The 16,230-nt window shown below is 41.8% G+C and overlaps 1 protein-coding gene across 1 annotated transcript in view; it reads right to left on the bottom strand.

Annotated features, from left to right (window-relative positions):
• celf5a (cugbp, Elav-like family member 5a) overlaps window positions 1-16,230 on the bottom strand; it is a 149,599-nt gene that overhangs the window by 119,963 nt on the left and 13,406 nt on the right. The window lies entirely within an intron of this gene.

Genomic DNA, 16,230 nt, shown 5'->3' with positions numbered 1-16,230 from the left:
TAACAGTAATGCACTATTTCTTTTCATCTCCAAGCAATGCCTGCATTATCAGTGCATAAGCTGTATGGCAAGACAATATTAATGGATTCTTTCTCCCGTGCAAAATGAAAGTAGGCTCAACAAAACAAACAGTGCGCTCTTTCTTCTCAAGGTAACTGAGTAGGCATATCAAAGGAGAGTAAAAAATGACCACAGTGAGAGCTGTTTGTCTCTGCTGGGTCATGAGAGAGATGGCTCTCTACAGCAAGAGCACATCCATACATATGCAAGATACACTGCTGAAATGTGACTGCACTGCATGGAGCAATGGATGAACACTGACACTATGTAACATGATAAAGCTTAGAATAATGCTTAGCGAGTATCTGATGCTGACAATGCAGAATATTAACAAGATACAGTAAGTAATAAAATCAATTGAATCCAAAGATTTTGTGTTAGTGTACATTGCATCATCATACAGTTTATCACTAGTGTCAGCAGTCTCCTCTCACTCAGAAACTGCATCCATTCAGGGTCAATTTCAAGCTGTATTAGACTACAAAGAAAAAAGACATTCACTACAGGTAGTGACATCTTTTGACCACAAATCTTGTGCACGTAGAAACTGGCTGCACATAGATCAGGGTTGCTTTGTCAGGAATAGAACATGACTATAAAGGACAGAGCTGTCGCTCTGCATTAAAACAAAAGGAGCCCACTAGAATAAGGGGCTTTGCACATGAGTGAGTGGGTGCACACCGATTTAATTTCTTATGCAATGCGATGGAGTGAAAGAAAAAAAATGTGTTTAGGGGACAAACAAATGAGAAGAGGAAAAAATGGGTTGAAATCAAGGCATGGAACACTTTTGGCTAATTATAAAGCTTAATTGGACACTAAAATGGATATTTCATTTCCACAATCCAGTGAATGCTTTTTTGATCTATTTTGTTCTATCTGCTCTCTTTATGCAGATCTAGATTTTAATGAGTCTGACTTAAATATTATGCAGAGGGAAAGATAATCTGTTAAAGAATGGCTTAGGAAAAGTTCATTAATAAATTACCCTCCTTGTCTCTATGCATTCTTGTCAGGAACAACTCTCCCTCTGCAGATCCTATGTTTTTTATTCCAGCCCGGAATTCAGACTAAGCAGGAAGGTGAGGTACTTTAAATCCCTTTTATTATATAGACTTTGTTTTAATAAAGCTTTATTGGAGAGCCAACATGGTATTCAGCTGTTTATAATGCGCTCATATCCTGTTAATGTATGGAGGGGCCATTTGCTGCTGAGGAGATACATAACGACAGGAGATACCTCCCTAGCAAGTTAATAAACACTAAACCATTAGTTGGTGGAGCTGGGGTTCACTCCCACTTCACTCTCCTGATCGTTTCACTCTCTTCTCCTAAGAGCCCGAAATTAGACACAGCATCCCTGACACATACACACAGCATCATATTTGGTTGCACGTACGTAGACACACACATAACTATTTATAGCACATTACTATAACAGTGACCTATTTGTTTGGTTTCCCAACTGCCAAGGCTTCACTCTCAATGAAGCGGAATGGAAATGCTTAACATCTGACATTGGGACACTGCTTCCGGAAGGCCATGTCCATCAGAGGGATTTGATTTAAACATATATGTGCAAATTGATAATCCACAGACTGTTGCCTTTGCCTGTAAAGAAGACAGATACTTGACAGATGTCTGACGTCCATTGAAACAGAAACTGGATAATGAATCATTGTACTTTATTTAAGGAGGACAAATATAAAGGAGTCCTGTCTGGTGTTGGACAGAGTGTTTGTAGGCTACGGTCTGACTCCAGGGAGGCCTGCGGCACTCTAGCACCCACGGTCCCTAAAGGAGTGCCACCACTGCTTAGTGAGCAGAAAAATGGCTTTGAGATACAGAGATAGAAATAAGTAGAAAAGAGAAAGACCCAGAGTGTGGCAGAAAATGTGAGAAAAGTTAGAGAAAGAAAAGAGAATTATAGATGAGAAGGATGAACAGCAGACAATGTCGTTGTTAATTTTAAGACATGCAGAGTTCAAATTAGCAGCACACTGTATTATTTTTGAAACAGTAATTAATTAGCTGAGTAAATTACAGAAAATCAAACAATCTGGAGCAAAAATCTGCTTGTCCACAGTTAAGGGAGAGCTGGAAAATTCAGTTACACAGGTTCAGGTAATTCAAAGCAGATTGCAGCATGACAAAAGACATAAATCAAAGGTACGCATTCTGGGTTACACAGAGCTTGAGCTAAAATTACAGGTCAGAAAAGCAATTACTCTCTTCTAATGCCATCAAATCGAAAAAGAAATACATTTTAGGCAAAAGATGGCGAGCAGTCTACGTGATGGGTGTCACAACAGTCTGCAGGTTTGCCTGTACAGGCGACAGTTTGCATTACACACATTTCTTTCAGATCAGTATTAAATGGTTGACAATTCCACTGCTACTATATACAGCCTCTCTCTACTGGTAATAGATGCCAGATGGATGAGATAAGTAGCTTCATGTGATAAAGAATGCATTAAAGGTTTCAGATGAAACTTCTGAAGTGGAGTCTGTGCTTCTGACCATTTCAGAACCATGTACTGCGCAGTGTTCAGCACCACGGACAGCGTTGGGTTCAGCACCACGGACAGCGCTGCGTTCAGCACCACGGACAGCGCCGCGTTCAGCACCACGGACAGCGCTGGGTTCAGCACCACGGACAGCGCCGCGTTCAGCACCACGGACAGCGTTGGGTTCAGCACCACAGACAGAGCCGGGTTCAGCACCACAGACAGCGCCGGGTTCAGCACCACAGACAGCGCCGGGTTCAGCACCACGGACAGCGTTGGGTTCAGCACCACGGACAGCGCCGGGTTCAGCACCACAGACAGCGCCGGGTCCAGCACCACAGACAGCGCCGGGTTCAGCACCACGGACAGCACCGGGTTCAGCACCACAGCCAACAGAGACCAGGAGGTTCACGTTTACAATCAGCATGCAGACACACATTCCAAAGGTAAGATCTACTTTAACCCCTGACGTAACATCAAACAGATACTTCATGGCCAGCTTAAATCTATAGTTACATAACAACTTAATTCAAACCACCTTCGCAATATGTTGTCATCTGTCTGGAAAACAACACAGGAGCAAACAAGCAAACACACAAATTAAAATAGCAGGCTACAAAAGCATCACGCCCTGATTTTGGAAGCCAGCACTCCAGTTAAAGCCTCCATCTGTTGAAAAGCATCCCGAGGTGCTTCTTGAAACTGAACGCCCACATACGAAAAACTGCCAGGAAAACAAAGACAAACATTTCAACCCCCCCCGCCTCCCCCCATGCACCTCTCGCAATACTACCCCCCGCCCCCCAGGTAAACAGGCTTGACGTAGGAGCGTGTGGGCTGAAGAAAGCTCAAGATGCACCGCTTAACTTCCACACAGCTCTGTAACGCTAAGACAGCCATATTGCTCATCATTCTGTACTCAATCTGAAAACCCACAACATGTAGCCTAGTTTAGCAGAACACATTTATCTCGCAATATTTTAAGGGGAGCCGTGATAACTTCATTCATTTTTTAATAGCTATGCTTAAGCAAAAAGAGACATAAGTACACTGAAGCCAAAGATTTTGCGTACATCTCTCGATGCTCGGTGCTCCACTACTGTCAGCACTCCTTTCCATGAACATCCGCAAAGATCTCCAAAAAAGATTTCCATGCAATAATAACCACAGCCTCCAGTCCATTCATATTTATAGTCAGCATCAAAGGCAGAGGCATTGCATTGCAGCACCTATGTGGCTCAGGGGGAGAAGCCATTTCCACAATTTCTCAACAGAAGAGTAAAATGGTCTTCATCCCTCCCATCTTACCATCCCAAATAACTTAACCACAATGTTCATTTAATTCATTCTGACTTGATGGTTCCTAATCACAGTGCCAAAGCACTTACGGTTTATGTCCACATGCTCAGAGACACAGGTGACCACATTTTTAGATTTAGGAGTATGTTATCCTGCTTTCTGAAAATGTCTAAAGTTCCAGATTGCATTACTAGTTGTAGAAATAGTATATACCAGTGTTTATTCACAGTTCAATAGGAATTGTGCATTTTGGACAATTGAACATGATTATATTATGATTTCATTGCTACTGGACTTACTTGTCCAACATAATTATGGGGTACCGTTGTATGCCTCACAATACGCAATGCTATTTCAGTGTAAACACACAATACTCACAGGAATGGTTTTATAATGAGTGCCATAATGAGTCCCAATCCAAGCATGGGTTATGTGGTATCTGTAAAAATCCAATCTCAGAATGTAATCAGTTCTATTCAAGACCGAGCTTTAATTTATGTCTTCATTCTCAGTCAGAGCACATTTGTGAAGATCACTTGAATGATCTTCATTCTCAGTCAGAGCACATTTGTGAAGATCACTTGAATGATCTTCATCCCCAACATGTGAGCTCAGAAAATCTCGGCAGCATTCAGACACGAGTTAATTCTTCTTTTAACCTCTTTGAACGACAGAGGATGTCACCAACATAACAACACCCACTTAAGAAGCATGAGGGCATCCGTTTTGTTCATTGTGTTTGCAATCCTCGTGGTGACACTAAGAAATCTTACCCACCTCCCTGTCAGCAGAAATCCATTATTCAAACTGAAAATTGACACTTCAAACACACAAGGTAGCACGTAATTTGCTTCACAACACACAATTTGACATCACCAAACGGTGGTGGTGGTGGTGGGGGGGGTTGATAAAGGCATTTGTTACCAACACTACATTAAATTAGATGTAATAATTTATTATAAGTAAAGAAAAGTATTATTATATTCTATGATTTTACATCTGCATGAACAAAAATGCCGTGACAACATGCGCAAAGTTTTAAAACTGTAAATTAATTTTGAATAGCTGTTAAATTTCTATTTTTGGAAGCCCTCTCTTCAGGGCATTAAATGAGGATGCAGCAGCAAAGGCTTTGTTGTTGTCCCTAATGTGAGTTAATCTGGATGTTGTCACTTCAAACACAGGGACATCCGAGGTGCTATGTAGATAGTGTTCATAGAAACTTAGCCCGGCTCTGTCCCTGCGGGCCCGTCTCCTGCCTTTTCATTTGGATGGAGGCAGAGAGTTAGGCCATCTTCAAAGCTCCCCATGTCTCTGTGTATCGACCATGCTCCCCTGCAGCCCTGGAGGCCTCCTATTAGAAAGGATTTGTCTTACAAGCTCTGTGCTGCCACTCTGAAAACAAAAATAAAAATTGTATAGAAATGTTGCTGCGTTCTGCAGAAGTCCCTTTGCTTCCAGGTCCTTTGGGACAATAGGTTTTTAACTGTTATCCTATCTTCTAATTTAGAATCCCCTCTTTTCTGATTTGATCATACGTTACACCTGCAGAACCATACATCACTCGGCAAGTTGTCATTGAGCCTGATTGACAGAACCAAATTAATCTAACAAACACACATTTTGCGATCATTGCTCCAGTCACATGGAACCCAGGTAATATGTCATTGCTAGAGGGAATAGTTATCCTATTTGGTTCGTGGCAAAAAAAAAAAAAAAGAAAAGAAAAACTTGATCTAGAAGTCAGTTATCCGGCGTTATGAGCCAATGGAGCTGAGATGAGCCGGTGTTTGGGGTTTTTTTACTTGCAATTTCATATTTTCTTTAAAGCCGCACTTTATGATGATCCTTGGATGACTTTTCATCTCTTCTGCTTTTATTACTGCATGTCCTATTCCTTAAGCTATAGACTAAGTATTTTCAATAAAGTGGGGCTTGGCTGCGCAAGATAGCGATGACAAAGTTTTTGTTTTTTAAGTGTACGAGAGGCTGAAACGAGAGAGAAAAGAAAATGCTTTTATTTTCCCTTCTTTGTCAAAACCTTAAATATACCCCGCAGCGATAACTACAGCTGGCTAACCTATACCCACAGGGCTCTCATTGCGAACGGACACTATAATAAATCTGACATTATCAGATCATGGTGATTCAGCAGACGCAGCCTAAGTGCTTTAAGATGTGTCAGAGGACATGACAGACTTTCATTGCCCTACTAATGACTTCCCATTCATTATTTGTAAAGTTACATTTTAGTTCCCTGTAGAGCTTTTATAATGTTTATGTTTATATACAGCATTTTTCCTGTGCAGACTGAATTCTTGAGGTCTAACAAAAGCAGTGAATGTACCTCCGACTTGATGAAACACTTGCACCCATTATTCGCCTGTTTTTAAAGTAGGAGTGTATAATATTGTCCAAACAAAAAACACAATTTACAAATGTAAAATTCAAAGATATACTGTTTAAAAATATGACGTCTGCCTTCTAAAAGTCGATGAGTTGACTCATCTGAGAGTCTTTCATAATAATTGTTTTTTTTTGTGTGATTCAGTCTGCTCTACTGCAACAAAAAAACTATGAAGTTGACCAAAATGTGCAGGCACAACATTTCCATAAGGAATTATAAATAAAATCCATGTGACAACATGTTACTCTGCAACGGAAGAGGTAAACTGAAACCGAAGGTGGAGTGGGTTCTTGACACTTTACAACGCTTGTTTTTAAGCTGTGTCATTGTGCACAGAAGCAAAGGCATGGCAGGCTGTGAACCAAACAAGCAGAGTCTCAAAATACTTTTGAACAGCAAAAGTAACATGACAGAAGTGGAGAAGGGTGATGGAAACAAAGGCAGTCTGTTGGCTGCTGAGATGCTCTCTGCTCTGGCATTGACAGTCGCTGGAACTGACAAAGGTACAACTCCTCCACCGCTGCCCACCGTCTCCCTGTGAACTGCAAAATTCCATCGCGCTCCAGTCTGTGCTGATATTTTAATAATCAGCCATAATGAGCAGGATATAACTTTTTTGGACGAAGGTGAATCTGACATCAGTGAATCACAATTCTTTTGCTTGTTGCAAGAAATTTAGCATGTTGCCATGTTTTACCCTTCAAAAAAGTTACATCCATGACACTTCAAGTGGACAAGGTCACAGGGGAGTGATCTTTGGCAATCCGAATCCAAACGTTCAGCATGAAAATCACATTTTTGACCCTGTAATTAATTTATATCCTATCCATGACATTTCAAGTGGAAATGTCCACCTGTCATTTAGCCACTTGTAAATGTCACTATTTGTACTTCTCAAAATATTTCAGGAAACTCATAGGAGTTACACGATATCACTTTCAACATGGATTTCAGAATCTGGGTGCTGAAGAGTCATGGATAAAATACAAATGCATTTCAGGATTAAATTATTGATAGGTTAAACATGGATTACACAGTCAAATAATGGGTTTTCGTGCTGAAAGTCAAGATTTTGAAATTTCACCCAGAATGACCTCACCAAAAATCTACTTCCTTGAGGATGGAGATTGCCTGTAAGGGAGTTTTGAATTTCTGAAATGAATAAAAAATATTCAGGGGTAACAAGGGTTAAAGCCATGAACATGGTGTACTGTCAACGGGATCCATCCTGAGTTTTATGTATCAGAATCAGAGTACATGTCATCACTGCAGAGGCGGTTTGTGAAGCACAAGCAGTTATAAGATGCACCTTTAGAAACACCTCCAAGGCTTTCAAATGGCAAGATGAGGGGGAAAAATTTGAAGAAAAAAGAAAGAAGTAGATGGAACCAGAGAAATGGAAGAAGAGAAGAAATTGATTTTACAATGAGCCATTTTATCTTGAAGGAGGTCTTAGAGTCTATTAGGATATGTTAATAACACTGTAGTAAAGGTACATCCATGGGCTTGTAAGGCCAGGATAGGCAGATAGAAATTGGCAGATGGGAAAATGGGTAGGAAAGCTACCAGCAAAACTCTATATGCTGCTTTTCATACAGATTGATAGCTTCATAAATAATAAATGAAGAAAAACTGTTCAAATAAACCCTGTAAATAGATGTGTTGTCTCATCCTCGGCCCCAGCATCGAATGGATTATGCCAGTGCACATCTTTGCTTCTGTGTATATGTATGTATATGTGTGTTTCTGTGCCTGTACATGCATTTAAGCAGTGTTGCGGTCGATGCTACCAGGGTAATTTGCCTGAAAACCATTACTGATGTTGATGATGAGAGACAGCTTTAACCTACATCACAGAGACACGCGTCTGTCACGGAACCTATTCCATGCTCTCGTATCCATCTGTCATGCAATCACCAGAATGTACAGCTTGATTCGGGAAAGAAAATAAAACTTGATATGCTAAATGTCTTAACAAAATACCAGTAATCCCTTCCATGTCTTCGCAGGTAAAGATTTATATCCACTTTATGAATATTAAAACTTATAATACTGCACAGATAATATAATGTATAGGTGAAGCTTTTGTCGCTCCATTTACATAAGCAGGGATCGAAAGCCTTTGGAAGGAGTCTATTTCTTCTCAGTACTGCACTGTATGTGTATTTTACGTCTCCTCCAAATAATTGGAGACTGCTCCATTTTTGAAGAAGCTCTGTAATGATAAGAGCTGGAAAAGATGCATACATATGCAATAGCTGCAAAAAAGAAAAAAAAACAGCGCATGCACTTTATCGGATAATGTTGTATTTTAGTGAACGCTCATACTCCTGCTCAGGCTGATGCCGTTTATCTTTAAGCAAACAAGCTGCACATTTAATCATCAGCAATAAAATTATACATTAAAAGCATATAAACATATTAATAGTACATGACAGCCACTCTAGTTATTTTAGGAGTAAGCAGTAAAAAAAAAAAAAGGAAATCAAATCGAATAATCCCTGGTAATAAATATACTGTCAGAAATTTAAGGAAAAACTGGCAAATGAGTGAGTTTGACTGCTTCAGATCTCTGTTTCATCAGGGGAATTGCTGGAATAGGTTTAATGGGTCATGTCAATATCACACAGTATATTAATATATTGACAAAAGAGAGCGTCCAAAGGATTGGGAATTCATATGAAAAACACGGATTATCCAGGGGATGTGAGGGATCAGGACCTCATTCATGATTGCTGTGGTTCTTAAATCTTTTGTTTTTTGTTCTTTGCCTTTTTTGTATATATTTTTTTCTTCAACCAGTCATCATAGTGTGAGATTTATTCAGTGCCACAATAACAAACAAAATATTGCTTCAGTGACAGATCTGGACTGCATCGAGGGATTCAACTAAAGAAAGACCACAGCTGTCCTGTATTTTCACCTACTTTTTCATATAGCACAGATTGAAGGCGCTGGTTCTGATCAGGCAGTGAGGCCCTCCATCAGCCCCCCCATCCCCCATTTCCATCTCTCCATTACACTCCATCTTGCGCCCCCATCTCATTTATCAATCTTCACAACTCAGTAACTCAAATATCTTTCCTCTTACTTCTCATTTTGTTTCATAGTCTCTATATATTCTTTTTGACCCACCCTTAATCCTTCTCCTCTATCCTGATTCCACATATATTTTTCTCGTTCTTCTCCATTTTCATTTCTCGACCTCCAGGACGACTTCACAGAGCTACATCCTGTGCGAGAACTTGAAGAGAGATGAACACCGGCTGACCCAGCAGAACTATACGACTCTAGATTGGATCCTGCAAAGTGTACTATGAATATCTGTGTGCCACGGATCAGGGGGCCACAAGATGCTGACAAGAGTAGAAGACGATGCAGTCTGTCTGCAGTGCAAACTCACTTTCTCTCAGGTATAGTCTCTCACACACATACATAGATGCAAAGCTCTGTAAGGCATCAAACAAAAAGCACAACCCAGTGATTTGTGCACACCTTCATGGGGATCAGACGCAGGCCGACTTTGGTTTAAAGGCTGTGGTGGGTGTGAGAGGTAGGAGGGAATTTAGTGTTTCACCTAAATGTGAGCTTGCTGCCTGGCAGATATCTAGTATACCGTTTTACTTTGAATTATTAAAGCTGCCTCTTATTGCAGCTGAAGCTGAAATAGTTTAAAGGCCACAGAGCATAGCTGTTGGCACCCAACAATATAATTCATATTCTGCAGCCAACCAGCTTATTGTTATTTTCTTTATGAAACACTTTAAGATTGCCACGATGGGCAAAACACAATCACTTAAAATGAAGTGTCAGGTAAAATCTAACGTTGATAAAAAGAAAAAGAAAAAAGAAAAATAAACAAAGAGCTGATACAAAGACACTTGCAGAATTGAAATGTTGAACGTGTCAACGTGCTTGATCTCACTGCTGCTAGCTCAGCTATATCCAGTGTCCTGGTATTCTGCAGAGCAGACGACAGAAGCCTTCACCGCGAGCGATCACCCTGACACTGGCTCCCCGAGCACGCTCTGCTGACAGCCCTCCTCTGCAATTCAAATACTTCCACATGAGCAGGCCCATCACTAGCACTCCCCATACACTTGTATTCCGTGTCATTACCCCCGGGGACCCTCACACTCCTTATGCCTCATGCTGCTACCCTTATCGGCGATGAGAAGGGGGCCCTGGCTTAAAACAAATCGGTTAGACTGGCTCATGCATTGCTACCCAGAAGGAGGGCTGCCACGGGCGGTTTCCACTCATGCACCCCGTCAGTCACACTCCTCTCCTTGCCCTGCAGCCATGTGTAATGTATTTCATTAGGCCTGATTTTTGCTGACAAATGCTTGCTGTCATGCTGTGCAGCCCCCTTAACCTCTCTATGGACAACACACTATAGCAGAGCAAGATCTGCCTTACAAGTAAACCCCTCCCCGCCCCAGTTTGGCACAAGCATGCCATTTTATTTGATTACACAGATCTGGTGCACATACTGTGGACACATGCTGGACACTGCCCATTAACAATGGGATGGCTGATGCAAGTATAAACTGTCAACACGACCCTGTGCATCCATCTTCCTCCATTCCTCTTTTCCTCAAAGTTTCAGCTATCCTGCCACTTTATCTCCCTCTAATCCCTCACTCATCCCCCAGCAAGAGCCAAGGGATGCAGGCATAGATCATCCAGCTCCATTTTGACACATTTTTGGATGAGTGTTGGAGCAATTCCTTCATTATTGATTAAGGGGACACATTCTCAGATTTATTTGCCACTGCCCCTAAACTCTTTTTACGTGCACATAAGGAAATCCCTTCAAGCACATGCATAGGCACAGCTTTATTCAGGGTCACAGTTCATCATCAATGTGCGGACCCACATATACTGTAGACTATCAGTCAGTATCTGCGCCTTGCCTCTTGCAGGATCTGTGCAGCCATCTGTCTGCCTGAAAATAAACCAGACTCTTCCGGGTTCAGCCCCCCTGGTACAGGTGATGCTTCACAGCACCTGTCCAAAGTGCACAACAACAAAATGAGCCAGACATTGCACACAAAAGTTTGTTTCATAACCCAGATCGCAGCTGTGTCACATGATTGATTCTCACAGACAAGCAGGCGAGCAGTCTCCAGCCACAACCAGAAATAGGTTAAACAGACTAAAAATATCAAAAACATTAATAATTTAACTTTTTTGCTAACCTGCACTGTTGAAAAAAAGAAATAGCACGGTTCTCGCTGTGAAGTGGCTTAATGGGCAGGGTGTGCAGTTATTTTGGTATTTAAAGTGTCTCACCCAGCAGACGATTGGTGAGATGTGACCTAAACAGTGGGAGGGAGAACAGCACTCGAACGTCATCAGTGCTAATGTGACAGATGAGGTCAAACTGCTGTCGTCTGTAGCTCCAAGCAATTGTTATTGAAGCATATACATTTGGAGAATTACTTCATGCATAATGAGTGTTGCCATTATACACTGTAATGTGTTTTTATAATATTAAAAAAACATAAAATAGAATTGCATTTAAGGTTCACTCTTTCCATCATCATCAGGACTCCTGCGAGGGAAGGGGCATCCCATCCTTGTGCGTTGAGCCGACCAGATGAACCAGTTTTTTCCAGCGCTGGCGGTCTTGTGCCAGCTGCTCTGCGTCCCCCATGGTAACTCCATGTTTTCGGAGGTCATCCGCAATAACATCGAGCCATCGGGTGCGGGGCCTTCCTCGTGGTCGTTTCCAGTCTGCGACCTTTGGGTCGAACTGGAGAATGTTCTCTACAATCTTTCCACAATTATAAAATGTCCCTCTCACCGCTCATGGGGGCGTACCTGTGTCATCCTCAAGCTTGGGTCCTGGGACTTTTAGGGTACTGTGCAACATATTAACTGTTTCTGGAACCTGATGGAGCCACTCCAGTTTGTGGATACAGGCTGGATTGTACAGTAGTTAAGGCCACTTAACTTAGACATGGGAGACTGGGATTTGAATCTCAGTCAGGATGAAGGGCATCTGGAAAGGATCCTGAGGTAAGACCCTTAATGCTACAGCAGCCTATCACAGGCATGAATGATAGATATACCGACTCAGATGTCGCCTCGGTAAGAGCAATCACAGAAAGGAGGGAGACACATAGGTATAGGTTATTCTCCAAAGGTGATGATGATGAATCATGATGAATATATTTATTAGATATGGTATGGGCTCTATTTTTCTCAGCACCTTTAGAAGCCATTTCCCCACAGATTTTCTAAATATCCACTTCATATGCAGCTAATCTATGTGTGCGTGTGTGTGACAGATAGAGCAAGAGGGAGCGAGAGACAATAAGTGCATGTTATAATGTAAGGATGTGTGTGTGTGTGTGTGTTGATTCAGTTCCCCAAGGAGCACTCTGGTACAGCAGCTCTTTACTGTGCATACATCACACCAATATGCTGTTACAGGAGACACACATACATCCACGAAAGCCATATTGCAACTGGTAGAGTGATTTTTCCACTCTATGCATCTGCAACGTAGTGTTACCTATAATCAATGCACATGACAGTAACAGCATCACGTCTGCTCACTCTTAAACAACAACCCAAATTTATTCATGTTTATCTGTTGCTTAGTGAGATTTGACTTGAGTGATAAGTTCAGAGAGACCTCTTCACATGGACAAAACCATTAGACTTATTTTCATCTCTTGATATCAATTTTTTTAGGAGAAATCAGACCGCAAAGGAAGACGCCATAGCCTCTGAGATCAGCTGTAGTCATTTACACAAACACTCAGCACTCAAAGTAGGTCAAACTGAATATGCTTCTCAAAAACACGAACACAAAATAAAATGTTCCACAAGAAAGTATTAAATACTGGGCAGATGGTAAAGATGAAGTACAACTTTACATTAATAACCACAAATAATGCATTTGTGTCCTCTCCTCTATGATCTCCTTTCAGAAAACACACAGAAGCCTCACAGACACACGCCGACACGTTCCTGCTACCCAAAGGCTAAATTTTAACGAGTTGCCTCTCACCTCTACAATCCTGCCAGCACCGATTTGCTTCATGCTGACCAGTGCGCTCCTCTCAGGTCCTCTCAACATGGGCACATGGAGCACACACACACACACAAAATCATACAATGCACAGCTCTCATACTCCGCCAGACTTCAGAGATTAGCAATTATTCAGCTTTTGCAGCAGCTAGGGAAGCACAGATTTGTTGTAATCAACAAGTAAACAAGTGGAAAGTATGCAAGTAAAACAATCAGTGTATATGTTATGTTTGTGTCTATGCACGTTTGTATGCATGTGTGCGAAGTCAATCTGATGCTAGCGGTTTGCAGCATGTCAAGGAACATCTCCGATGCATGGCTGCCTCATTTGCACAGCACAAGGTCTGCAATTCTGTGCAACACAGTCCTTCTCTGCTCTTCGCTTCGCGTACATCCTATTATGGCTATGCTGAGTGCTGGCACAGACACGCAATGGCAGCTGCAGACACAAGTGAATCCGTGCATGCATATGTATACAAATATACAGGGAGCCATGTGCAATCACACAGCAGACAGGTATGTGCACGGGAAAGGGCACAACACAGAGTGAAAGAGCAGAGGAGACAGAGGGAGACGGAGGAAATTGAGAGGGAGGGGATCTACTTAGAGTGTTGACATTGTAGGAGCCCACATGTGTGTGCATAATCTTCTCCCTGCTCTCATTGGGTTTTTAATGCGGGTGCTATTTCCATAAACCTGCCTCTTGAATCACTGCCAGCCTCTTACCCCCCCCCCCCCCCAGGTTGGGCTGCACTAATACTAAGAGTAAATGCATGCAGCAAACATGTTTCCACCATTGACTCGCCAAGACAATCACGGTTGTGCACAATGCTAGCAAGGCAAGAAGGGGAGGGTGGCATGCATTTCTGTGCTAATGCAAATGGACTTGCTGCAGAGGCTGGAATTATTTCTTGGATCTGATGGATTTGAGGAGTGGTAGCAAGAGGACCGAGAGTTTGAGGAGGGACGGGGGGAGGTGGCAGATTCATGGAGGGAGATAGCGTGAAGGATGTAGGATTTTGCCCTGGTGCTGGAACTGGGTGGAGTAAATCTGCAGACTTGTGTTGGGATATGTGACACTAAGCATATACATACCATCTGTTGTAGAACTGGCAATCTGTCTGTATGCTTTTAAAGCAAAAACTATGATGTAAAGAGTCATCAGGGTGTACAAAAAGAAACTTTGTCTACACAATCCACCGGCATGGTTATGCAATACAAAAATGCATCTTCATCAGCAGTAACCCTTCGCATTGGAGTCCCATTGTCATGAGTGTTGCGTGACCCCTGCAAGCTGCCATGTGCACACACACACACACACACACACCTTTAAACAGTGGTATCGGTTATCTGGTAATAAGAATAGCTTAACATGAGCATACGCACAAAAGTGCCAGTGAAGCACAATAAGCTGTTCAAGCTACTCCTATTCAGTGGTGAAACTTGTCAGGTCCTCAGGTCCCCAAGTCACCATCACATGTCACCACAGAAATCTATATTATAGTCAGATAAACTTCCATTTGGCCATGCTGTTCCTCTCAGCAGCTAATGTGTAGCAAGAGACATGGATAACACCACCAGAATACAAGTGCTTCTTTCTCATAATAAGGTAGCAAGGTGTGTGTGTGTGTTTGTGTGTCTTGCAACAAGTGTCTGCACACTAATGTTGCACACATACAGTATGAACATCATATATCTTTTATATTTTTGTATTAAAGCATGAACAATTTTAATCCTTAACATTTTAGTCCAGAGTCAGTCAGAAATTAGAAATCAATAACTGCCTCATCAGGGTGTATAGTGTGCAACCCTGCCATATATGGGTGACTCAAAGACAATTTTCAGACAAACTGGATCTGATGAGGTGGAAGACAAAAGAAATGACGTTCATGAGTCAGACGACACACTTCATTGTGTTCCTCACGATATAAGACGTGAATCTTCTCAGTCAAAGTTCTTCTTTTAGCAGCTCGCTTGTCTGCTACTAAAGACATTGGTGTTTGTAATTTCAGACTGAACCATAACCCATAATCAAGAATAAAGAAATGTCAAATCGTCACGGATGGAAATCTTATTAGTTACAAAAAAACTAAAAGGTAGCAGCGATACAAGGGATAAATACAAACCAATGACATTGATAATGCATAACTTATCTTTGGAGAGCCTAAGCTTTGCATTAATTAGACTGCAGCCTCTGGCAAACTGCATATCAAGCAGGATTTTTGCAAAACAATCACATCTACTTACCATCAAGTAGTGAAGCAACAGGGGTCAGATCACAAAATATTTAAGACCAGATAGAGTCAAAAGAGAAGGACAGCAGAAACATTTGCACCTCACAGCTGCAGGTCATTGGAAGGAATGGAGGCTATGTGGGCTGTTTAGGAAAACTAGTAAGCAACTTATTTGTAGTTAATGTTGTAACTGGTTGTGTTTGCAGCAGCTTCTGAGACTGCAGCATTACAGCCAACATTGCGTTTCCTCGGGCGGTTGGCGTTTGTTCCTGTGAGTGAAGTTGGAGAACAGCGGCGTGGCTTCGTCTGTAAGGCCTGACACCCATCAATGTCTGGCTGTTACATTTCTATGACAAGCTCCGTCTCAGGAAGAATAGCGGCAGAGGACCAACACAGAGAAGAGAGATAGGATGATGTGGGGTGGACAACAATGGGCAAAGTCAGCACTTTCGAATCACTAAATGTGTGTGCACATGCAATATGCATGCTCAAGAGGAAAAGCCGCAGAAACTGTGTCATAAATCCAACTTGTAAACCGTCTGCATTTTGCTACTTCTCTGTGTGCGAGCATTACTTATCATGGTGATACAGTCATTAAATGTATTTTGTTTATTTTAAAATTACGTGACGCTGTTCGGAGCATTGTTGTTTATAGAGCTCCTTTTGGATGGTTGCTAG

This window comes from Brachionichthys hirsutus, chromosome 9 (genome assembly GCF_040956055.1).
Source record: "Brachionichthys hirsutus isolate HB-005 chromosome 9, CSIRO-AGI_Bhir_v1, whole genome shotgun sequence".
Taxonomy (NCBI): Eukaryota; Metazoa; Chordata; class Actinopteri; order Lophiiformes; family Brachionichthyidae; genus Brachionichthys; species Brachionichthys hirsutus.
The sequence above is the reverse complement of the archived record's forward strand: the minus strand, read 5'-3'. Positions and strand labels throughout refer to the sequence as shown.